General features: G+C 45.7%; 1 protein-coding gene across 3 annotated transcripts in view; it reads right to left on the reverse strand.

Annotated features, from left to right (window-relative positions):
- The window catches only part of Tiam2 (TIAM Rac1 associated GEF 2), a 237,636-nt gene extending 214,952 nt beyond the window's left edge, over positions 1 to 22,684 (reverse strand). For 2 of the 3 annotated variants that reach the window (XM_057758936.1, XM_057758956.1), the window contains exons 1-2: positions 22,608 to 22,684; positions 880 to 1,262 (exon numbers count right to left, since the gene is read on the reverse strand). The gene's annotated coding sequence lies outside the window, so the exon portion shown is untranslated. Of the gene's footprint in view, positions 1 to 879; positions 1,263 to 2,613; positions 2,734 to 22,607 lie in introns of those variants that run through there. The other variant, XM_057758943.1, reaches the window with a different exon arrangement.
- Between the last annotated feature and the right edge of the window lie 2,946 nt (positions 22,685 to 25,630).

Here is a 25,630-nt window from a genome sequence, read left to right on the forward strand (position 1 = left end):
CCTTTCACTGCACCTGAAATGTCTGTTTGCCATGTAAACCCTTGGCCTCAGAACAAGCATTACCAATGCATAAGGGACACACACAGTGGTAATCCCATAGAAAATGACTGAGTTGAATTCCTTCACACACACACATACACAGTGGTAATCCCATAGAAAATGACTGAGTTGAATTCACACACACACACACACACACACACACACACACAGTGGTAATCCCTTAGAAAATGCCTGAGCTGAATTCTCCTAGGAACTCAGATGTAATCTGATAGCCTGTTTATAGAAGACACCAGGATCCCCTCTGATGGCTCCTCCTATTAAGGGCAGATGAGGTGGTTCCATGGGTAGAGGTGATTTCTGCCAAACCTGACAGCCAGAATTCAATCCCCAAGACTCATATGGCAGAGGGAGAGAGCAACTCCAGAAAGTTCCCAGGCCTCCACACACATGCACACATACTCATCAATCAATCAATTTTCAAGTGCTTTTCCACCTCTTGATGCTAACAACACTCACAGGCTAGCATGCAGCCTCTCTTCCAGGACCCCAGTGTAGTGATATTTTATTTGTATTTTAATAAATAAAGCTTAACTGAAGAGCAGAATGTAAAGCTAGGCCACTAGAGGACAGGCAGTGGTGGATTACACCTTTAATCCCAGGACTCAGGAGACAAAGGCAGATGGATCTCTGTGAGTTCAAGGCTACCCTGGGCTACACAAGATCAGTCCAGAAACAGATCCAGGTGGTGGTGACTCACACCTTTAATCCCGATACATAGGAGTCACACGCTTTAATCCCAGCACTAGTGAGGTGGAGACAGAAGCGATATGGCTGGGTGGAGAGAGGAATGAAAATGAAGGGGAAGAGACAGGAACTCACAGAAGTGTGGATTCTGAGGATTCTTGGAGACAGGATCCCGCCCTTTCTATGTGAAGATTTGGTAAAGGTTAAAGGTCTCTCTTAGTGGTTGGTTGCTTTGCTTTTCTGTTCTTCAGCTTGAACCCCAATGTCTGTCTCTGGGATTTTATTATTCATGATACACCCCAGGACTTAGAAAGTGGGCAACAGCTGCAGTCCTCCAACCCAGCCATGTGTCGGGCACAGCTGAGCATCTCTGCCAATGGATGAAGTTGATTCTTCAGGAGTTGAGATTTGTGGAGGGCAGCCTCTCCCTTCTGATGATCAGTGGCTAAGTGCAAATGGACCTCTCCTGGCCACTTGGGTGCCTGGATGGGTCTCTTGACTCCGTTTCTTTCCAATTCCTACAAGAAAAAAAGATGAAGGCTTGGTTGGTGTCCCAAAGAAGCTGATTTAGCCCCAAGTCTGTTTTGCCTTCCTTTGCCTGCAGAATACTTGTGTGTGCATGTATGGTGTGTAGTTGGGCAGTATGGCCAGGTGTTTGTGAATTAGTGCACGGTGAAGGGTTCTCTTTTTGTTCTGTGGTACTTATTTTAGCGGCTTCTCTCCCAGCTGACAGGACACTAGAATCTCATTTATACATCTTTCATAGGCTACTGAAAATAGAAGTACCTTTTGGTATCACCACACATGAAGAAAGGCCCGTGATTTGTCCCAGGTAGGCCTGGACAGTGTGACACAACACTGTCTTCTTCCACAAGCTCCATGCTCAGAAACTATACAACCATTTATTTAAAAAAGCTCACAATGATTCAAATACATTTATGATTTGTATTAGGCTACGTTCATAGCTATTCTGGGGAACACGTAGCCTGAAGGCTACAGGTTAAACACACCTGAGGCTCTAGGCCATTCCTGGCTCAGAGTCCAATTTTAAACCTTATTAGTACCACAGAGAATCATTTCTAGCCAGGGCCAGGACCATCCCTATCCCATCCCTGACTGGAAAACATCCCCAGGCATCTGAAAGAACCAGCAGACCTCAGTAGCCCCAGGAAAAAGCATGTCATTCTTAAGTTGTAGGTGGGCAGAGCTTTTTGTTGTTTGGTTTTGAATTCTTGAGACAGAGCCTCACTGGGTAGCCTAGGCTGACCTAGAACTCAGTATGTAGCCCAGTCTGGACTTGCAGTCACGATCCTCTTGCCTCTGCCTTCAGAGTGCTGGGATTATAAGAGTGTATCAGTGACTTCATAAGGAGGCTCTGAATGGAGAAGTATGAATTACCCATGCATTCATCAGTCTGGCTTTTAGGCTGTCCAGATACAGAGAGCCTGCATTGACAGACTGACTAGGATTTTCCACTCTCCAAAGTGAAATCTTAGAAAAGGTTACCTATACCAATGATTACCTAAATGAAGGGAACTCATATTAAGTTTATTACATTTCTAATAATGTATTAAATTAGCCAAATAAATCAATTTTAATATGTAAAAGTTAACATTGTCTGCCTCAAAACCCAGTCTTAATACCTGGGCTGGGAGTGTAGCCCAGCTGGTGGGGTCTGCCTAGCATGTATGAAGGCTTCAGTCTGATTCCCAGCATCTCATATACCAGATGTAATACACACTCCTCATCTCAACATTTGGGAGGTGAGGTAGGTGGAATTGAGAAGCTTAAGGTTAACTTCAGCTATATAGGATCCCAAGCCAGTCTGGGGTACAGGAGACCATGTCTGAAAAACAAACCACTGAATACCTGGGACAGCACCGTACATCAAAGCTGGCTCACCACCTGGTCACAGCCCCCATCCCAAGACACGCTGAACACACAAGCTTGAAGTGAAATGTCAGCTGACTCCGTGTGAGCACCCCATCAGTGATGTCTGTTCTCAGCTTTCAGCTTGATCATGTCTGGAATTACCCAAAACCCAAGTGGGTGGGCACACCTGTGAGAAATTTTTTCTTAATTAAATCAGTTGAAGCGGGAAGACCCACTTTTAATCCCGATCGTTTGAGATGTGAAGACACACCTTTATTCTGGGCCACACCTACTGGCAGCCTTTATAACGGACATGGAAGAAGGAAGCTTGCGCTTCCTTCCCTGGTGTTAGAGCTACTTCTTCTGAAATCCAGCGTATACTGAAAACCAGCTCAAGCATCCAGCTTCATGGACTAAACTGCTGGATTCTTGAACCTTCTATTGGCAGCCAGCCATTATTGGACTAGCTGGCCCACAGCCATAAGCCATTCTTAAAAAATATATATATATATATGCTGATCTACACTCGCAGCCCAGGTATTGAGTTTTGATGCAGGGAATATTACCTTTTACATATATATCCATACACAGACACACACAATCACTTCTTTTCCTCTAGTGAACTCTGGCTAACTTTTCCTTTTCAGCTCTGAGGCCTTCTCTTCCAATTTGTAGGTCCAGTGGAGCTTGGATTTGCACTTCCTGGAAGCTTTCTCTGGTTGACCTCACCTCAAATCCCTCTGACTCCCTCCCAGTGCTCTCTTAAGATCTGTCATTCCCACTCGGCCCCCATACGTAGCCATTCAGGCTTTCCACTGTAGAAATGTTGCTTCTTTTTGTTGGTGGAAGTTCTGGAGTTTGTGCACATTTCTGGATGCTGACAGCAAGGGAGGGAAACAGATTTCTGCTCACCCACAAAGATCAGTGGAGTTGCTATTGAAGTTGAGTGTTGTTGGCATGGGGCCATCTAGTGTACGAATGGGATCTTTGGGAGGAAGCATCTTTGTTTTGGTTTGGTTTGGTTTTTTTTTCAAGACAGGGTTTCTCTGTGTAGCCCTGGCTATCCAGAGCTTGCTCTGTAGACAGCCTGGCCTGAACTCAGAGATCCACCTGCCTCTGCCTCTGGAGTGCTAGGATTAAAGGCGTGTGCCACCATGCCCAGCTTCCAATTATAATCTTATGTAAGCCACAAAAACTAATACTCTAATGGAGACTTTTAAGTGAAATACTTACTTTTCTATGGGACTGGCTGAAAGGTAAGATTGTATCATGCTGTGTAACCAACAGTATGGTGGTTTGAATGGCCCCAATGCATGCATGCATGCATGCACGCATTTGAATGTTCAGCCCACAATTGGTGGAACTCTCTGGCAGGATTAGGAGGTGTGTTGGAGGAAATGTGTATCACTGGAAGTGACACACGCCATTCCCAGCTGGTGGTTCTCTCTCTCTCTCTCTCTGATCAGGATGTAACGCCCTCAGCTGCTGCTGTAGCACCATGCCTGTCTACTCCCGGGCATGAATGGTCATGGACTCACCCTCTGAAACTAAGCAAGCCTCCAATTTAATGTTTCTTTTATAAGTTGCCTTGGTCAGAGTGTCTCACAGCAATAGAACAGTAACTAAGGAGGTTGGAGAGATGGCTCAACAGTTAAGAGCACTTGGCTGCCCTTCCAGGGGTTCTGAGTTCAATTCCCGGAGCCCACATGGTGACTCACAACCATCTATAATGGGATCTGAGGCCCTCTCCTCCTGTGCGTGAAGACAGAGAACTCAAATACATGAATAAAATTCAAAAAAAAGAAACAGGTAGAGAGTTTTAAAGAGAAAAAGGAAGAAAATGTAGTTGACAGCTAACTCCTTATGTCTCCCCAATGATTTCATTCCCACCTTTACCTAAGCTCCCAGAATGCAAGTTGCTGCTATGCTTGTATGTTTATTAAGATTTCCAGGTGGAGCCGTGGTGGCGCGCGCCTTTAATCCCAGCTCTCAGGAGGCAGAGGCAGGCGGATCTCTGTGAGTTCAAGGCCAGCCTGATCTACAAGAGCTAGTTCCAGGACAGGAACCAAAAAAGCTATGGAGAAACCCTGTCTCAAAAATAATAATTAAAAAAAAAAAAAAAAAAAAGATTTCCAGCTGGTTTTAGAACAAGCATCTTGGCAAACATTTCCCCAATGGAAATCACCTACCAAAGGCAGACAACCCACTTTGAACAAATGAGCTGCTCTGGAAGAGACGAAGCCAACACTCAGGACCAGGGGCTGCTTCTCTCCCCTCTTTTCATCCCACACTCAGTCAGTAGTGGCGCCAAAGAAGCCATCAAACAGCCTAAGCTTCTAGAAAATATAGTTGAAAGCTTTGTCTTGTTGATTACATTTGATTTGGTTTGGTTCTTCAAGTTGGCGTGTCATGTAGCCCAGGCTGACCTCTAAGTCACCAGTATAGCTGAAGATGGCCATGAACTTCTGATCCTCCTGCATCTACACTCCAAGTGATAGGATTAGATACCCACTATTTTCCTTTCCCTAAAACAGGATCTCAGGTAGCCCCGGTTGGCTTTAAACTCATTATGTCACCAAAGATGGCCTTGAATGCCCGATTCTCCTGCTTCTGTGTACTCTACTACCCTCCTGTGTGCTGACATGCCTGTCATATGAGGGAGGGATGTATGTGCATAGTATCCCTGCACCACCAGCAGGGACAGCGCCCAGCGCTCCCGTCTCCTAGTCAAGTACTCTACTCAACTGAACTACATCTCCAGCCCAAAATTCATCAAAATACAGTTTTTCTTTCTTTGCTTTACTGGGTTTTGTTTTGTTTTGTTTTAAAGAAACTGGGTTTCACTCTGTAATGGAGGCTGGCTTCCAACTGGTTGGCTTCAGTCTCAGCCTCCTGAGCTGCTTGGGACCTTATACCACCACACTCAACACAAGTAGAGCTTTCCACAACAAGAAGAACCCTTCTGTGATTTTTATTTCTTTAGGTGCTATGGATGGAGTCACTCAGCACAGCATGCATTCTACCACTGAGCCACATCCCTAGCCAGAAAGGACACTATTGATTGAAGACAAACCCTTGCTGGACCTGAAATCTCACTAAGAAATGCCACCACTCACACTCATGTTCCTAGGGGTCCTGACAAGCAGCCAGTGCCACTCAGAAGCTGCACTCCAGTCCTGCTCACCTGATGGGGCACTGACGATGGGCCAAGTTCACCCAGAGGGGAGGGAGGTCCTATGGGAGAAGTTCTCCTTCCCAGTTACAAGGAGGGGATGGCACCAGGTGATTACAGAAGGATCTTGGGAGTGTGTAGGGGGCACCCAGTATAGAGGACAAATGGCTCACTGCTAGCCTGAGGGCCTTACCAGCCTGTGCTAAGAATAAGTAAATTGTACAATTGAAGAAATAGAAGACTGGAGGTCAGAGTAACCCCACAACTCCACAACCCCACAACCCCACAACCCCAAGTCTCTTCTTCACCTAAGACTTCTTGCTGGCTGTCTTGGAACTCACTCTGTAGACCATGCTAGCCTCGAACTCACAGAGATCTGCCTGCCTCTGCCTCTCAAGTGCTGGGATTAAAGGCACGAGATACCAAGCCCATCTCCATCCAATATTATTATCAGCACAGAAGCAGTAGTAGGGGCTGAGGCTGTAGTTCAGTAGGTAGACTGCTTGCTGAGGATGCATGACGTCCTGGGTTCAATCCCCAGCTCTGCATAAAGTAGGCACTGGGAGTACAATCCTATACTCTCAGCACTCAGGAGGCAGAGGCGGGAGGATCAGGAATTCAGGGTCATTTTTGGCTACCCAGAAAGTTTAAGGTTAGCCTGGTCTATGTGAAACTCCGTCTCAAAGGAAAAAAGACAGCTGAGATTCCATGTTAATTATCACTGTGACTACATGGATGTTAATTAACTTGGCTGTAGATGCTTATGATGATCTGGCCCAAGGCTAGATTGACAAGCCATCTTTGGCCTTCTTGGGTCCATCCTCCATGCCTCCTTTAGAAATTATGAAATAAGCAGCTTCAAGCTTTAGCTGGGAACTTGTAGGCTGGGGACTATCGGTGTTTTAATTGAAAAACTGACAATCCCCTAGAGAACCAAAGGCAGGAAGCTGACCACAGGAATCTCAGAGCCACTCAGAAGCTATGAGTGCTAGTTGTTGAAGGACTTCCGTATCCAGAGGACAGACAGACAGACAGATCCTGAGACTGACTCTGCCCAAGGTAATCTCAGTGACTCCCTTCCCTGTGTGACCTTGCCCTGAGAATTATTTCATTCCTCTGCGAAGTGTATGTTATTATTTTATGCACCTGCTTCCTAGGTTGGTCTAAATCCTGGCTCAAGCCAGTTTCCGCTAGCTTAACCAAACCAGAACTATGTATGTGAATGGCTCCAGATCCTTCTAAGACACATTTGCCTGAGGCAAATGGTGCCTGAGTAGACATCAACCTGGGGAATTCCCAGATGGAGAGAGACAAGTCACCAGACTGTGCACAAGGGTCCTGTGAATCAAAAGGTGACACGGGTTAGCCTTGTCAGGAAAACTCAAGAACAAAGCCCAAGTTTAATACAAATTATGAGAATGGGCCTAGAAATACAACTGTCATTTTCCCAATACTGAACTGAACTTGGCCAGTCTGTTTACAGTTAGTAGACCGTACTGTCTGCTAGGACTTCCAGAGCAAGTTACAGCTACCAACAGGACCACGGTGCTGCACAGCCCTGGCAGCTAGAGTGTGATGGCCCTTGGCCGCTTGTAGTTTCAGCTGGCCCTTGGTGTTCCTTGGATGGTAGACACTTCTCTCTGCCTCTGCAGTTGTGAGGTGTTCTTCTGTCCGTGTGGTCTGTGCAAGCCCCATATTCCTGAGTTCCTCCAAGTTCTGGTCCCACCTCTATATGCCTTCTGACAATTCAGGATCCCTACCAGTCTCCTACTCCTTCTCTCTTTTCCAAGTGGCAGTAAAGTGAGATGGGGGGGGGTACATGATGTATTCTCCAATTTTCTGCTTGTTTGTTCGAAGCAAGGTCTGAAACTTACTATGTAGCCAAGGCTAGCTTTGAACTTCTAATTCTCCTCCCTCTCTCTCCCAAGTGCTGAGGTTATAAGCACATGACACCAGAACAGCCCCTTTTTTCTTCTCTATTAAGAAAAAAAAAAAACCCACAGCCTCAGGACTAACCCTAAGGATCATGTTTTAATAACCCCAAATGTTGTTTTCCCCATTCTTGTGTCCCCATTCCCATCCACAAGGCCCAATTAGGAGTCACAGGACAAAAGCCAGAATGGCAACCGTGTAATCTCTTCCTGCCCGGATCTCAGTTCCCTCACCTTGGTCCCAGCCCTGAAAATGAGCTCTTGGTGTGTACCCACAGAACAACATGGCTTTCTTTTGAAATGCCCTGAACAGCAGTCTCACTACAACTGTTGGTTTTTTTTTTTCTTTTAAATTAATTTCTTCCTTATATCTCTATTCCCAGGCCAGAGCTTTATTGGATGTAGTTGGTGGAGACATCATTTCTCCGGCTATCTTGGAGCATCATAGCTGGCAGATGCCTCTGAGAACCAAAAGCTTAAGGCTGGGTCCCTCTTCAACATTTCTATTTCTCATCTCAGAGTCTGGGTCATTAAAGAGCTACCCAGACATCCAGACAGCTAATGCACACAGAAGACACTCCAATTGGGAGCTGGAGAGGTGCCTCCTGGTAAGGCTTGCAGAGGGATCACAAACAGGAGGCCCTAGGAGGTGAGGTTTGTAGCATTCCAGCTCTCTGGGCTAATCTCCAAGCTTACACATGCATCTTCATTAATTTCTCCTGCAGTCAACCAACAAAGGAATTAATACCCCGAAGACATTAGGATTCCCAATGTTCTTTTATTCGGCACGGAAAACACTAGGCCAGCAAATTCCTCCTCAGCACCCAGCCCAAGGCTCAGGGCCATCACTCCAGACCTGACCCTTCCACCGCCTCCGTCTGTGTTGTGTTTGTACAGCTCACCTGCTGCCTAGAAACCTCTGGGTGTTGGCAGCTGCTCTTTGACACCAAGTCCCATCGCGGAGTTGCAACGCCAGTGAGGCAGGTTCCACTCCTTGCCTTCCAGTTATCACAGCTTCATTTCTTTTTCACTGCTTCATCCTTAGGCCTAGTCTCTCGAGTAATATTGATTGCTCAAAACCACCGTCTGCCAGATGGATAGCAAGACATGTTTTCCTTCTTTGCCTCCTGAGACGATGATGATGGGAAGAAAATGAACTAAGGCTTAGTCTTTTATTTTTATTCATTCATTCATTCATTCATTCATTTTTTTTTTTGAGTCAGAATTTCCCATGGACCAGATTGGCTCTGAACTGTCTACATAGCTGAGGATGACACTGACATTAACTACCTTGCACTCAGCTCTTCTGGTCTCACTCTGTAGGCGAAGCTGGCCTAGAAGTAACTACCTAGCCCAGGCTGGCCTGGAACTTGCTGCATCCTTCCCATCTTGGCCTCCTGAATATTGAGATTACAGATGTGCATCGTGAGGTCTGGCTTGGTGTAGTTGTTTTACTAGAACACGTCAAGTTTAAATTGTTCAAGGATTCATTCCCCCAAGTACATCATTGAGTACGGTGGTCTGGACTATATATGCACCCCAGCTTGGTTCCTGTTTAGGGTTCTAGACTTTAGAGAAAGGTCTGTTGGGGGTCTCCTGAAAGTTCCAGCCATTTAAAACTCCAGGAAATAACTACTGCTATAGTCATGTTTTTAATTTATTTGTAGAAGGAAATCTTTCCTGGAGGCTTCCTCAGTTGTACATTCTTTACTAAAAGTTTGGCCCACAGGTTCCAAAATGTTATATTTTTACAAAAACAGTATAAGGTTGGAAGCCAGAAACCCTGGCTCCTTCCGTGTGCGTAAGCAGCTCACGTTCCTGTTGGCTTTTATTTGCTACCTTCTTGGTATGTACTCAAGAGCCAGGCCCAGAGCAAGACCCTCAGGAACAGCAAGGCACAGCTCCTGCCTTGGAGAAAGCTCTGGTCTAGAGCAGCATTCGTGGAGATCTGCTCCTTCTCTAGACTACTGCTGGGAGCTGAGGTGAGGGAGCCAATACCTACATACTTAGTGTTCTGCCAGCCACGAGGAAAACAAAGAAGCCCACCCTTGGGGGCCAGAGCCATCCAAGCCTTGATGGCTTACATATGGCTCTGATGTTAATAGCCTCATGCCATGCTCTGTCAGAAGAGGTGTGTCTCGGCATGGCGAGAAAGGCCTCAGGGATGCTGTGCGGACTACCATTTTATACCAGAGCCCGAATCAAAGGGAAAATGGAAATTCTGTTGCGTGTTAAAACACCGTTGCCTCCTGGTATTTTCTTCTTTTGTTTTCTGACTAACCCAAGACTACACAGTCTTTATTTATCTTCTGTTTATTCATTTGTTTCACTTTGCAGTGCCAAGAGTCAAAACCAGGGTCTCAGCCCGCTAAGCATGTGCTCCGCCATGAGTTGTACCCTGTGGCTGCCATCAGATAAAAGGGAACCGGTTGGTGTCCCTATGGAGTGGAAAGAGGGAATCAAATCCTGAGAATGAACATGAGGTAGGCTGTGGGCGGGGCCCAGCTGGTAAAGAGCTTGCCTAGACTGCAGAAATCCTGGGGTTCAATGCCCAGTACAGTATAAACAAGGCATGGAGAGCCGAGCTTGTAATCTAAGCACGCAGGAGGAAGAGGCAGGAAGATCAGACATTAAAGGTCATTGTCAGCTATATAGTGAGCTTGAGGCCAGCCTGAGAGGCCTGAAGCTCTGTTTCAGATGCTAGAGATGATAAGAGCATTCTGGAAAACAAGAGGACATTGGTCGGCTTGCATTCAGCTACTCTGTGGAAGAGGAGACTCAAGAAAGACATAGTGCTAACCAAAACAAATGCTTGGGACTCTACGATGTGGAGGCTGCCCTTACCTGCACAGAGAATAATTCATTAAGGAAGCTGTTCTTGGCATTTGTAGAAAGGCAATACAGCAGCACAAGGCCACCAAGATGAGCTTGGGGTCAAACTGAGCTGCGGAAATGTCACTCCATTCCTTTCAGCTGTCTGACCTAGGGCCAAGGACTTGACCTTCCCACGGTTTCATTTTTCTCATGTACGAAGTAGGACAAGTACCAATGAGGACTGTCTTGTGTGCATGTGTATGTGTGTGTGCACATGTGTGTACCTGGCGTTGAATCTAAGGCGTCTCGTGCCCTATGCAAGCACTCTGCCACTGAGCGACATCCTCAGACCTTTCAGTATTTTCATTCAGATAGGGTCTCGCTAAGCTGACCAGGTGGGACTTGAGCTCATTCTGCACCTCAGGGAGCTCTTGAACTTGATATCCTCCTGCCCCCACCTCACATGTTTCCGGCATTGTAGGCATCTACTATAAGCCTGGATATCATGGGGTTATTGGGAAGCATCATTACAAACATACAAGTCCTTTGTTCATGCCCCTGGCCTATAGCAGGTACACGTTTGAAAAATATTAACATTTTTAGAGTTTAACTATAAAATTTCCCAAAATTATAAATAGGCTTTATATGCAACTTACTATATATATATATATGGACCTTTGGGAATTCTCAAGGTCTTAAAAGTGGCAACTTTCTAATATAAAGTTAAACCAGACTGCATGGGCTCTTTTAAAAACGCATTGCACAGCATTGTTTCCTGGTGTTCCCATATTTTTCTTCGTAAGTGAGAAACATTCATAAAAGTAAAACACAACTGCACCCTCAATACAAACATGTCTCCCCTACATCTGTTTTTATGCAGCCCCTGGCATCTACTTAGTCTCCATGAATAGCTTCCTTAATTATATGAAATCAGCCATTTACTGTGTAGTAATGTACCAGGAGAAAGCAGTCAGGCAAACCGGCTCTGGGGAAGGGTTCTGGAAGGCCTGGGATCAGAAACAGGAAATGCCTCAAGTAGAGTAATGAGAGCCTGGTGCACTGTGAGTGGGCTCTTGTATGGCTTACGCTGGGTTTCCACATCTCGAGAGACTGGACAAGCAGGGTGTGTCTTCCTCACAGACACAATGGATTGCTTCTAATTCTGCAAAAATGTTTGGAGCAGCCCCCGTAGACAGGAGACTCCCCCACCCAATGGCAGTGTGATGTCTGGAGCAGCCCCCGTGGGCAGGAGACACCCCCAACAGTACTGTGGTGTTTGCAGCGGTCCCTACAGACAGAGACCCCCGCCAAAGGCAATGTGGCATTTGCAGCAGCCCCCATGGACAGGAGACCCCCAGCAATGGCAGAGTAGATTAGTGCTTCACGAAAGGCTCGCTGCAAATTCTTCAATGTTACTTTGTTTCAACAATGGAGCAAAAATGGACTTCTTGTGTTTTGTTTTGCTTAGTATTTGTGACATAGAAGGTTCTTGTAATGAAGAAATGTATGTGGAAGACCAGATTGGGGTCTCTGAGGCACAAGAAACAAGAGGACAGAGAGCCAACCTCCCATCTGACGTACAGAGATTCTGGTCTCTCAGCACTGCATTATGGTACATTAGGAAAAAAAAAAAAAAGCCACCCGCTCATCATTTCCCTAGGAAAGAAACAAAAGCTTGCATCTTCTTCATAAAGACCCACCCAGAAAATAGAAATAAAAATCTATTCAGACCTGCCTGGCTGTGGTGGGGCATGCTTGTAATCCTAGCACTGGAGAGGCTGAGGTAGGAGGATTGCCTCTAGTTCAAGGCCAGACTAAGGTCTAGTTAGCTGAAGCCAGCCAAGGCTACATAGTAAGACCATGTCTCAAAGGATAAAAGCAATCTATTTGGACTGAGGGGTGTGTCTTAGTCATCGGGGACTTGTGTAGAAAATGCAAAACTTTGGATTTGATCCACAGTACAGAAGACGAACAGAGGAAAACCAGAGCACAGTACATGAAAGAGAGCTTAGAAAAGAGGACCCTGTGCTAACAGAGCAACTTCTTTAAAGTGAAAGTGGCTCTGGAGGGCAAGCTGGGTGACTCCCAAGAAAGAGGTACACTACAACTCATGAGTCCAGGAAACTACTCAGGAAAGTGTTAAGTCACCGATGGAGCAAGGAGGACATTTTTCTAAAGCGGAGTTGGGGGTGAGTCAATGTACTCTGATACAGGCTTAAGCATGAGGGTGGAGTAAGAGAAGCCTTTGGAAAGAAAAAGACAGGAAGAGCAGGGCTGTGGGCGTCTCAGAGACAAGTTGCAGTAAGGGAGACAAACCCAAGTGTGTAGGTACTGGCTTCTCAACAGAGAACGGACAGTATTTAAAAATCCAAGAACCCAGTAAGGGGTACACTCATCAATTGCTGGTGGGAATGCAAACTTGTGCAACCACTTTGGAAAGCAGTGTGGTGGTTTCTCAGGAAATTTGGGATCAACCTACCCCTGGACCCAGCAATACCACTCTTGGGAATATACCCAAGAAATGCCCTATCATACAACAAAAGTATATGCTCAACTATGTTCATAGCAGCATTGTTTGTAATAACCAGAAACTGGAAACAACCTAGATGCCCTTCAATGGAAGAATGGATGAAGAAAGTATGGAATATATACATATTAGAGTACTACTCAGCAGTAAAAAACAATGACTTCTTGAATTTTGCATGCAAATGGGCAGAAATAGAAAACACTATCCTGAGTGAGGTAAGCCAGACCCAAAAAGAGGAACATAGGATGTACTCACTCATAATTGGTTTCTAGCCATAAATAAAGGACATTGAGCCTATAATTCGTGATCCTAGAGAAGTTAAATAAGAAGGTGAACCCAAAGAAAAACATATAGTCATCCTCCTGGATATTAACCTTCATCAGGCGATAAAAGGAGACAGAGACCCACATTGGAGCACCAGACTGAAATCCCAAGGTCCAAATCAGGAGCAGAAGGAGAGAGAACACAAGCAAGGAACTCAGGACCGCGAGGGGTGCACCCACATACTGAGACAATGGGGATGATCTTTCGGGAACTCACCAAGGCCAGCTGGACTGGGTCTGAATAAGATGGGATAAAACTGAACTTGCTGAACATAGCGGACAATGAGGACTGCTGAGAACTCAAGAACAATGGCACTGGGTTTTGATCCTACTGCACGTACTGGCTTTGTGGGAGCCTAGGCAGTTTGGATGCTCACCTTACTAGACCTGGAAGGAGGTGGGAGGTCCTTGGACTTCCCAAAGGGCAGAGAACCCTGACTGCTCTTCAGGCTGATGAGGGAGGGGGACTTGATTGGGGGAGGGGAAGGGAAATGGGAGGCGGTGGTGGGGAGGAGGCAGAAATCTTTAATAAATAAATTTTTAAAAAAGCATATATTAGGGGTCTGAAGAGATGGATCCACAATTAAGAGCATTTGCAGAGGACCCAGATTCTATTCCCAATAACCACACAGTGGCTCAAGTTTCAGAGTATCTGATGCCCTTTCATGTCTTCTGTAGGCATCAGGCATGCACATGGTGCACATACACACATACATACATATATACATACATAAAAAGAGTCATACACATAAAATACAAATTGATAAATCCTTTTTAAAAGCATAGCTTACTGTATTGATTTAACTGTATACCAATGAATTCTTATACTGTGTTGTTGTTTGTACCACTTACTTTGTCTAACGGATGTTTGTAGTCCATCTCTGTTGTTTTTGTATAAATTGTGTTGGTAAGTGGTACTCCATTGAATAAATAGGATATTGTTTATTCAAAAAAAAATCCAAGAGCCCTTTCAGGAACCTTATCATTAGGGACATTTCAATATAAATAAGGGAAATCCTGGTTTGAAAAAAAATTTTAAATGAAATATGTTGCCCGACATCTACTCAAAGTCTGTTGTTCTCGAAAAGGCATTTGCAGAAATGGGAGGTATCAGGGCCCTGACATAACACGATGTCATAGACCTGGCTTATAGCAGGTCTTTAAAACAGGCACAATTATTCTCTTGCTACAGATTCAAAGTCATCCCGTCTGTCTCACTTGCTGGTAGGGAACATGGTCAGGGAGGTAGGGAAGGCTCGAAGCCACAACAGAGTGATCCACCCTATTTGGTTACTCACAAGGGTCCCAGGATATGTGGCTGGGGGCTTCTGCCTTTCAGAAATTCAGACTTGAGATTTCATAATTAGATGTTTCCAAAAGAAGAGAAGAATTAACCTTCCTGGTCTTTCTGCTTCTGAAACGTCCACACCACCATCCTTTATGAAGAGCTGGCTTAGGACTAATACACTGCACGCGGCTAAGTGTGGGATAAATGAATGAACTCTCACCAGGATGTAGGACTTTATGTTTTTACACATGAGCTTAATATAAATTGAAAAGGTAAAAAAAATAAGTATACATAGAATTATAAACGATACGTTGGTGATAGAAGCTGTATTAAACATTATTTATTCCTCCTATTTGAAATTTTGTGAAAGTCAAGTTTAAGTTAATTCCTAAGGTTCTTCAAATGGCTGTAGAGGACAAGGGTACCACATGGAGCTAAGACTTCCGTGAGGCGAGGGGTCTGCAGCTCAAGCCGCGTTCAGGACTGGGTCTCCAGCACTCACGTTCACTTCGCACATAGCAGATGCGTGATAAGTGATAGTAGGTGCGTGATAAGGATGTTTATAGAAACGCAAAGCATTTCTGAGCACTATGAACACTCGGAGATCGTCTCTATTTAGGTAAAAATCCCCAAATCTTTAATTAAACTGTTGATCAACTCTTTACTGGAATTATGACATTTAAGAATAGGCAGGTTTGCTGGACAGTGGTGGCTCATGCCTTTAATCCCAGCACTTGGAAGGCAGAGGCAGGCGGACCTCTGTGAATTTGGGCTAGCCTGGTCTATAGAGTGAGCTCTAGGACAGTCAGGACTATACAGAAAAACCCTGTCTCAAAAAAACAAAAACAAAATCTTAAACAAACAAAAAAACAAAGAATGGGCAGGCTGTGAATGAAGGCAGATGGAACTCCGGCCTTCTTCCTGGGTTCTTCCTGGTTTCTGAGTTCACAATCTCCTGATCGGCATACTCCTGAAAGTCCTATAGTGTTTTAATTAACTCCAACGAAGAATGCAGACTTTCCACATCCCTTACTGGTTTGTACCAACGTGCTTCCAAAGCAGGTTTAAAGAAAACTGAGGGAGGAATAATATGAGCCACCACCGGTTTATGGGGTGCCCATAACAAAACAAAACCTCGGGATGACTTCCCTGAGAAAGATCCTGAATTCATACAATGGCAAAGATCCTTCATCTCCCAGGATGGGCATTTGCTCCTTAGCTTTCTAGCTGTGTATCCACCCAGTCAAGCCCGCTCTGTCTGACTCACGCCATGGAAATGCCTGACTTGGCAGCACACTTGGGTCTTCTCATCTCAGGCCTCAGCAGAAGTCCAGGAGAAACAAGAGAGCCAGCACTTGTACCCCTCCCCTGATACCATCCTGCAGTGGTCCCCAGAAGGTGGAGACTGGAATGGCACACTATGCCCTGAGCTAAATGTTGTATGGTGAGGCATGGGGGAACCCGGGTGCGGGAGGAGGGGAGAATCAATTGCCAGATGGCATTCCTCTCTCTCCATTTCCTTCTTCTTCTGTGGGTCTTAAAAGACTCAAAGGGATCAAATAACCTCAAAGAAATAATGAACATCAAAGACTTTGGTGGAGAACATGGAACACAGATCTTTCTCCTGCCTGCTTCTCTCCTGTTCAGCTCTTGCACTCAAAATGAAAAAACACACTCAGTCAGCAGTGGTGGCGCACACCTTTAATCCCAGCACTCGGGAGGCAGAGACAGGAAGATCTCTGTAACTTCGAGGCCAGCCTGGTCTGCAGAGTGAGTTCCAGAGAAACTCTATCTTGAGAAACCAAAAGAAAAAAAAAAAGAACATGCATACACACACACACATAGATATGTATATACATACTCATATAGGCACTACACACACTCACATGTATACTCAATAAAAAATTAGTAACTATGTGTCATTAGGGTAGTGAAAATGTCACATTAGTCCAAAGATCACCCCTACTAGCAATCTGCACAGGATCAGCTATGTCCTTGGCCACGGCAGAACACTCAGAGACTGGCAAACCAATCTTGGCTCAAGACCTTGAGTCACACTGTACTTGACGTCTGTGACATGACTTTTGGACTGAGACACACTTAGGGCATTCACCACGCCTGCTACACTTAACACATAAACAGGAAAAAAATGTAGTTTAAAATTTAAACAACTCAGCTTCCTAGACAAGTCCTCTTGCAGCAGAGATCATAAACTAAGCTTACGGTCCTCACCCGTTCATTTTGCAAAGATGTGTTTCAGTTAGTGTGTGTATGTGTGTGTGTGTGTGTGTATACACGTGTTGTGATGCTAGGGATCAAACTCAGGGCCTTGCATATGCTAGGCAAGAGCCCACTCACAGCTACAAAGCTCATCACCAATTTCATTAAGGCAGCCCTAGACGTTGCCCATCCAGTGATGGTTTGGTCCCTGGAGATGCCCCTGGGAGACTAGAATGAGTACATTGAAGACCTGGGGCCAGAAAGTTTAAGATCTGGAAGGAAGCTGAGCTCTTCATTTCAGTCCTCTCTCTTCCAGTTCAGACGTCAGCGCTGCTGTTGGGTTTTCAAAGAGCGAAGCTGCAGGTCTGTGACCCTTTCAGTGTTTCAAAGTCACCCATTCTTGAATGTTCAGCATCTTGAGGTGTCGGTACCACCCTGACTCTGCCACCAGTAAGTAGGTGCATTGATTGATCATTAGTAAGTGCCTAGCGCTTACTCCAGGAATTTGTTATCTTAGTGATGTACCTCCATTCCTGTTCTGAACTAACGCCGCTAAGTATCAACATTGACTTAAGGTAAACCAAGCTGCAAAAGACCAACTCCTCTATTAATTTTTGAAAAGAAGGTACTACCCATTGCTAGGAAATGCCAGCATCAGGAAGCTGGACTTGAGTGGAACTTTGCAGTGTTCGGCTGCCTGCCGTGAACACGCTAAGTCCCTGCAGCCAGCTGTCGTCTGGTAAGTCAGGCAGCACTTGAGATGCTGTGGCCTTCATGCCTGTCTCTGCCCAAACAGCCACCGAAAAGGCTCGCGTGGCCTTGTGGTTATACCAGCCTTCAAAGGGACTGAGGAGGCCCTGGCACAGAAGCGACAGGGAGAAATGGGTCCAAAGTCTAGGTCCCTGTCCCCAGAGAAGGCTGTGAATGGAGGGGAAGCCTGAGCACATCCTCGTGGGGATCATAATCCAACTGTAAAGATAAGAGCCCCTATGAGTGTGCCATGCTGCTCAAAGGGAGGCGGCTGTGTGCCAAAACAGGGACAGCCCTGCCAGGACAACCTCAAGGTGTGGGAGTGACTGGGGGCAAAAAAGCAGTACAGCAGGCGATGAGTAGAGGAGGAGCCGGTGTGGGAGGGGGAAGCTTGGAGCAGAGGTCATGCTGGGATTGCAGTGGCCTGTAGGTCACGTGGGAGACAGACCTGTCTCCAGCTAGACACCCAGAGCACCAAAAATTCCTGAAGAGAGGAAAAGAAAACACTGCTCTCTGAAAACAAACACAGGAACCGTGCTAGATGGGGAAAGAGAAGCAGAAGTCGGCTGGGGGCAGGGCCCCAGGACCATGGTCAGCATCTTGGTCCCTGGGTTCAGTGGTGCATGCCTTCCCAGGCCTGCTCCACTAGGATCTGGAAAGATGATATTTCTGTACCCCTTTTTATTTTAAATCTCACCTTTGTGGGTTTCTACCTCATGTAGTTTAAATGAGCTTTACTAATGTAACAGGAAGTACACGTGACATATAAGCAATTTAAAACAGAAGTGTTCAAGTTGGACACATTGGCTCATATCTGTGACCCCAAATATGCTAAGAAGGTTGCTGCAAGTTCAAGGCCGGCCAGAGCTACACAGTGAGGTCTAGGACAGCCCTGCACTACACACTTACAAATACAAGTCCATGTGTTTACTTTCTAGACTTCCACAGTGTAAATCACGAGGCTGGCTCTGATAATGAGGCAATAAAACAGTCACTGCCAGAGCCCTGGCCTCTCAGCAGGCCTGGGAAAATGGTTTATCCTGGATCCTCTGGCAGCTGCTGATATAATGAGGAAGTAATAGAAGGAGCCATCCGGGAAGGAAGTCTGAACACTTTTCAATTCTCTTTCTAATCCAAACACAACAAAATCTCCTCAATGCTAGACTGTGGGCACAGGCTGTGAAATTCCACACAAACTGAACCTCCTGATGTGAGAACTTTCACAGTGAATTTATCTGTGGAGCATAGCACAGGAAATCAGAGCACTTTGCAAGAGTAGGGGAAATCAATGCTGAAATCAGTTTTCTTTCTTTTTTTTTTTCTTTTCTTTTGTTCTGGTGCTTGGAGCAGAACCTAGGGTTTGGGGCATGCTGGGAAACACCTACACAATCAGCCAGCTGATGTGTTTTTTAAAAAAGCCATAAAATGGGACTTCAGCAGGATGGGGTGGGCAGATGCAGGCTGCAGACCTGTAGAAGAAGGGATGAAGTGGCTGCCCACAGACTACCCTCAGAAAGTAGCAAAGACAACGCTGAGAAAAAGCAAGATTTGTGAAGTAAAGATGCCTGTAATCCCACAGAGCTCTCAAAGCTTCATTCAAAAAAAGAAACACCCTCCCTTTTCTCCGGGAGATCAATCCACAGGGTAGACACTTCAAAAATGACCCAGACTTCTGGATAGGTGGGCCTTTTACCTCCAAAGTATCTCAGAGCTTGAAGAAAGCAGCCAACTGGGGTGATGCCAGCTACCATGGAGCACACAGAGTGAGATGGGGTGGGGGGAGGGGCTGGGCTTAAGCACACTGAGTATTTCTGGAATTCCTGGGTCTGGTCTCAATGCTATAGTTATCTCTTTTTGCAGGATGGCCACACTATCTGCATGAATGAGTTGCACACAGAGAAACCTCTGAGTCCCCTAGGCACAGAGTAGACCACACAGAAGGGTCACTGACAGTACTGGGAATGAACACACTCTGGGACCGTCATGACCATGTCTGGCTGCATCTGCATGCTTGTTGATGGACACTGGTCAAGGGAGTGAGGACCACAGACTAATATGTCTTGACTCAGAGGAGATGGAACCATAGAGACAGGTGAGTCATGTATCTGTTCACTCTGGAGAAAGGTGGGATTGCTGCCACCATAGCCATACAGCGTGGGTATTGCAGAGGTACAGGTCTGGGGACCTTAAAGGAATTTATACTACAGCAATGGTTTCGGGGGGACAGTGAGCTTACAAGGGGTATGATGTCTTCCTTGCCTGGTGTCTTTGTGCAACAGAGAACACCTGCAGATCCCTAGATTGTCATAGAACATTATACTTGCACCCCCTTCCTTCACAGTAGATAAACTCCAAAAAGACTCCCAGAAGCTACAAATCATTATTGAAAGTTGTGTGGCACCGGTTCTCGGAGAAAAGTGTGCGGGTTTGAGCCACTTCCCTGTGGCAAACTCTAATAACTGAAAGCACATAGTAACACATAGCACAGGTGTATACTACCATGAACCTGACCCAGGCCTCAGAGCTCACACCCAACTTTCTACATGTCCCGGACCCTGACTGTCAGCATCTTTACCACCCCATTTCAAAATGAAGACAGTAGCCCGGGAAGAGATGATGCCCAATATCACACTCACTAAAGCACAAAACCAGGATTTGAATCTACAAAGTGAAGCCCCGAGGCCTGTACCCTTGTCACTACAACATTAAATCTTAGACACAAGGAGGGATCCAGACCTGGTGACAGAGACCTTTGATCCTAGTCACTCAGGCTAAAAACAGGAGGACTGCAAGCTCAACAGCAATCTATTTAGTGGGACTCTATCTCAATATAAAGAAGTAGAAAGAAATCTGGGCAGTGGTGGCACATGGGAGGCTAAGGCAGGCGGATCTCAGTGAGTTCGAGGCCAACCTGGTCTACAAAGTGAGTTCCAGGACAGCTAGGGTTGTTTTACACAGAGAAATCCTGACTCAAAAAAAGAAAAGGAAAGGAAAAGAAAGGAAAGGGAGGGAGGGAAGGAGGGAGGGAAGGAAGAAAAGAAATAAAAAAAGGAAAGAGAAAGAAAGAAAGAAAGAAAGAAAGAAAGAAAGAAAGAAAGAAAGAAAGAAAGAAAGAGAAGACAGCCGGGGAAGAACTTACGATAGAGTCCTTGCTTAGCATGTGAGACCCTAGGCTCAATCTCCAGCATTTTGGGGGGAGGGGCAGGGAGAGTAAAGCAGGAAGGAAACTGTGCTGAGGACAGTGCCTGGTGCAGCCCTTGGGGAGAAGGCAAAACCACATGTACACTGTGGTGAATGACAGGCCACTGAACCATACACAGCTACGGCAATGAGCCTCAGAAAGGCAGGCATAAGTGGGGAGCCTCGCAAAGTAGATGGTGAAGGAGGGAGAAGCCTGTGCTAGACAGAAAGGATAGCAAGGGCACAGCTGGATGATGGGTTCAAGGGAAAGGAAGGGGTGGCATGTGAAGAGGCTACAAGGGCCTTGAAAACCAGGACACTGGCTTTGATCCCACAGGATTTGAGGGGCCTTTAGGGTACCATTAGGATGTGGCATGATGGTACATGCATTTATTTTAGGAGGAGAGTGATGAAGGTCCTTTAGGAGGGTAATTTGATGAACTGACACACCACAGTAAACAGCCAGTCATCATCTCTGTAGTGAGGATGTGACACCCTTCCACTGCACAGAACATTGGTCCTTTTGTTTTATTTTATAGACAAGGTCTCAGACAGTGCAGGCTGGCTTTGAACCTCTTGTGTAGCAGAGGAGAACCTTGAACTCTTGCCTTTAGCTCCCCAGTGCTGGGATCAGAGGTAGGAATCAACATGCCTCTTGATGCAGTACTAGAGACTGAACCCAGGCCTTCATGTATGCTTGGTAAACACTCTATCAGCTGAGCTACACTCTCAGCCCCTGGAAGGGGAAGGTAGGAAGAAGTCCTTTCAGAAATGTGCTCACAGAGTTTGGCCTTTCAAGTTCAACCTTTTTGCCACCTCGTTTAATTTTCCATTAGAATCATGAGGCCCAATACTGAGATCCTCCAGGCTGTGGGTCTGGGCGCTACAAACTGCAGAGGTAGCCTTCCCACCCTGAGTGTTCTCCTCTTACATGTCAACTTCAAAGCCAGAGGGGGTTAGGAGTTAGGAGGTGTGGTAGTTTCAATGTAATTGGCCCCCATAAGCTCATAGGGAATGGCACTACTAGGAGGTGTGGCTTTGTTGGAGTGGGTGTGGCCTTGTTGGAGGAAGCATGTCACTGTGGAGGCTGGCTTTGAGGTCTCATATATGCTCAAGCCATGCCCAGAGTCTCAGACCACTTCTTATTGCCTATGGGATCAAGAGGTAGCTCCTTCTCTACTCCCAGCTCCTTCTTCAACACCATGCCTGCCTGCATGCCACCATGTCCCACCATGATAGTAATGGACTTAACCTCTGTGAAATGCTTTCCTTTATAAGAGTTGCCAGGGTCATGGTGTCTCTTCACAGCAATAGAAACCCTAAGACAGTAGGTATTATGCTTTATATGTAAAAATGTGCCCCTGAGGCTCACATATTTGAACACTCGGTCCCCAGCTGGTGGTACTGTTTGGGGAGGTGGGATCAGGCTGGAGAAGTAGATCACTACAGGTCAGCTTTGAGGGTGATAGTCTGGCCTTACTTATGGTCTATCTGCTTCTGCTTCCTGTTCTGACAAGAGGGAGGCTGAGGAACCCTACGGCACACTAACACATCCATGGCACCATCTGCCACCATGCCTTTCCCATCACTGTGGACCATCCCCTCAAACCATGAGCCAAGAGAAACCTTTCTTCCCTTAAGTTCATATGTGAGACATTTGATCACAGAGGTGAGAAAAAGAATCATACAGTGCACCTGATGCAAGTGTGGCTCTTGCCCCAGCCTCAGGCCAGCCTGCTCACTAAGGACTCCTCAAGACATAGAGACAAACGAAGTCAATACTGACCTCCAGCTATAGTCAGGCTACTCAAGATGAAAACTTCACATCCTCCTCGGAGCTTAGACGCTCTACAACTTCTCGATCATTCTGTCCTGAAAGAAAACAACAAAGAGGATCATTGAATTACTAATAGTAAACTATCTCCACTCACATAGCATCAAACGAAACACTCTCAGTTCATGGGCAAGGTGGAGTAGATCAGAATGAAAGTCTGTGATGATACATGCAGAAGTTCACTGGTTGAGGCTTCTCTTACTTTGATAACAACCAGCCCTCTTCTTCGGTGGCTACATTGTCAATGAAAGCATCATGTATCCTTCCTACACAGTGGTGGTGAGAAATGGTTACAGTGTATCCTTCCTATACGGGTGAGAAATGGTTACAGTGTATCCTTCCTATATGGGTGAGAAATGGTTACAGTGTATCCTTCCTACACAGTGGTGGTGAGAAACGGTTACAGTGTATCCTTCCTACACAATGGTAATAAGAAATGGTTACAGAAAGCCAAGGTTGACAGTGGGAAGTTGATTGCCTCTCTGCAGCTGAGAAAACCATTCTTGGGATGGTTTCCCTTTGTTGTTTGTGTTCTGGCAAATGTAAAATGAAGGACACCCCAAGTTTGTACTTGGGAGTTCAGAATTTTGCGCAGAATACTCCTTTGTGTAGCAGAAGGGACAAGATGCAGTTTGTCACCTATAGCCTAGCAGTCAGTTTCCAGTCAAGTCTGAAGTTCAGTAACTAGGGTTCTTCTTGTGAGATGGTAATTAGCCTAGCCTGAAACTGTAGCTTTACAAGGGCTTTTGATCTAGAAAATTCCTGAGTTTCATGTTGGTTTAAAATTTACTTTATAATCTCTCTAAATATGGAAGTGATTTTCTAATAATAAGCACAAGTCTCTGCATTTCATAGAAAAATGAGCCCTTCGGGGTTTAATAAAAAGGTCCCCAGGACAGTTCCAACTTTTCAGACAGAAGCTGACTTGTCCCCAGAGAGCAATTTGCTCCCTGCCACCTCGGAAAATCTTAGTCCTTGAGCTGGTTAGGACCTTGGACTAATGGAGTTCAATCCTCTCATCACACTTAAAAGCACTACGTTATGGAGCCAGTCACTTAGAGATCTGGATGGAGGACACCAGATCAAATGAATGGCAATGAACATCTGTTGGTGCCAGGTCCCAGGCTCTCTGCTTCAAACAGGTGACCTCACAAGCAGCCTTCAGTCCCCTATGAAGTACACACAGCATGTCTCCATTTTACAAATAAGATCACAAAAATACCAGGGAGGCTGTGCTCTTTGGCTCAGCGCTTGGATCTGAGCATTGACTGGCAAGGCAGGGGCCAAGTGGGTGCTATGTACACAAAGGGGCGATTAGCACATTTTCTGACTGCAGTGAGCGCACAATATAGTGTGGGTGGAGAGGGGAATTAGGTACCTTAAATAGAACTCTACTGTTCAAACTCCAGCTTCTGACACATTAGAAGGACACGGTACTTTCTAAAATGGGTCTCTCTCTCTCTCTCTCTCTCTCTCTCTCTCTCTCTCTTCTCCTTCTTTCCTTTCCCTCAGTACTGCAGATTGAACTTAGAGCCCTGCACCTGTAAGGCAGGAATTCTAACACTGAACTATTGCCCCAGCCCTATTTTTACTTTTCATTTTGAGACAGGGTCTCAATAAATTGCCCAGGGTGACCTTAAACAAATTCTATAACCCAAGGCAGGCTTTGAACTTGAAATCTTCCTGCCTCAGCTTCCCCAGTAAGCAGCTGAGATTTAGGCCTTCTCCAGATTGCAATGCCATGATACTGTTAGGTCAGTACTTCAGAGGCCAAGACAGGAGGATCCCAAGTTCCAGGCACAATAGCAAAACCCTTGCTGGAAAAAAGGGTACATATATACATATATGTATATATGTATGTACGCATGAATGTACGAATAAGTAAAGGGAAAACAAAATAGATTAGAAAACAAAATGAATTAATTGACAGTAGGAAAATTCACAGGGATGTGTATCTGTCATTTGTGAGCCTGTGTGCACTGCTCTACAGTAGAAAATCCATTCATAGGTTATGGTGACAAAAAGGCATGAGGGCTGCTGAGTTCAGAACAAAGTGGCCACTGTTTTTTTTTTTTTTTTCAAGGCTCATGTGAAATGGTGAGGGCAGAGGAGCCAGTGTCTGCTGGGGCAGAACCAGTATGGAGATCCAGAATAAGCTGGCTACAGCCTGTTCCTCACCAAGGATGAGGTGCTTGGGGCTAAGAAGAACTCTCAACACATTTCAGGGATAGGACAGTGTTCAGGCTAATTCTATATCAACTGGACACAAGCTACAGTCCTCAGAGGGGAAGGATCCTCAACTGAGAAAATGACTCTATAACATCAGGTTGTGTTAAAAGATAAACAACATTGTAAAAGTTTTTCTTTTTCTTTTCCTTCCCAAATTGCTTTTGGTTATGATGTTTCATCATAGCAATAGTAAGTTTAATTAGGACAGACAGGAAAATAAGAAAACAAGAAAAAAAGGGGTTCCCCTTTTCCTTCAACCTGAGACATGAAGCCATGGGAAAACTCCATGACACCAGCTCTGTACTTATGGCAGAACCCTATGCCTAATTGTTAGAAATGAAGATGCTCTCGAACAGTGAACTCCATGAAAACAGGAGCAGATCCATAACAGGGTCATTTGTGGAAGCAGGACTGGGTCAGCTACCCAGACCAGAGCAGTCCTGAGACATGAGCTACATGGGAGTGAGACTGAACCAGCTACGTAGGCCGGAGTGGGTCTGAGAAAGCAAGTTCCACGGAGCAGGAGTGGATCTAGTCCAGGGCCATTTGCAGACCAGGACTGAGCCAGCAACCTGGGCCAGAGCAGACCTGAGACAGCAAACTCCACAGAAACAGGTACAGGGGAGCAACTGCTGAGTGAGTGGACCTGAGCCAGAGTCAGAGACCTCTGCGGGTCTGGATGTGAATCTGGGACCTTCAAGGAAATAGACCTAAGCCAGGACACCTTTGGGTCTGGGCATGAGTCT

Source organism: Chionomys nivalis, chromosome 2 (genome assembly GCF_950005125.1).
Source record: "Chionomys nivalis chromosome 2, mChiNiv1.1, whole genome shotgun sequence".
In the NCBI taxonomy this organism is placed as follows: domain Eukaryota; kingdom Metazoa; phylum Chordata; class Mammalia; order Rodentia; family Cricetidae; genus Chionomys; species Chionomys nivalis.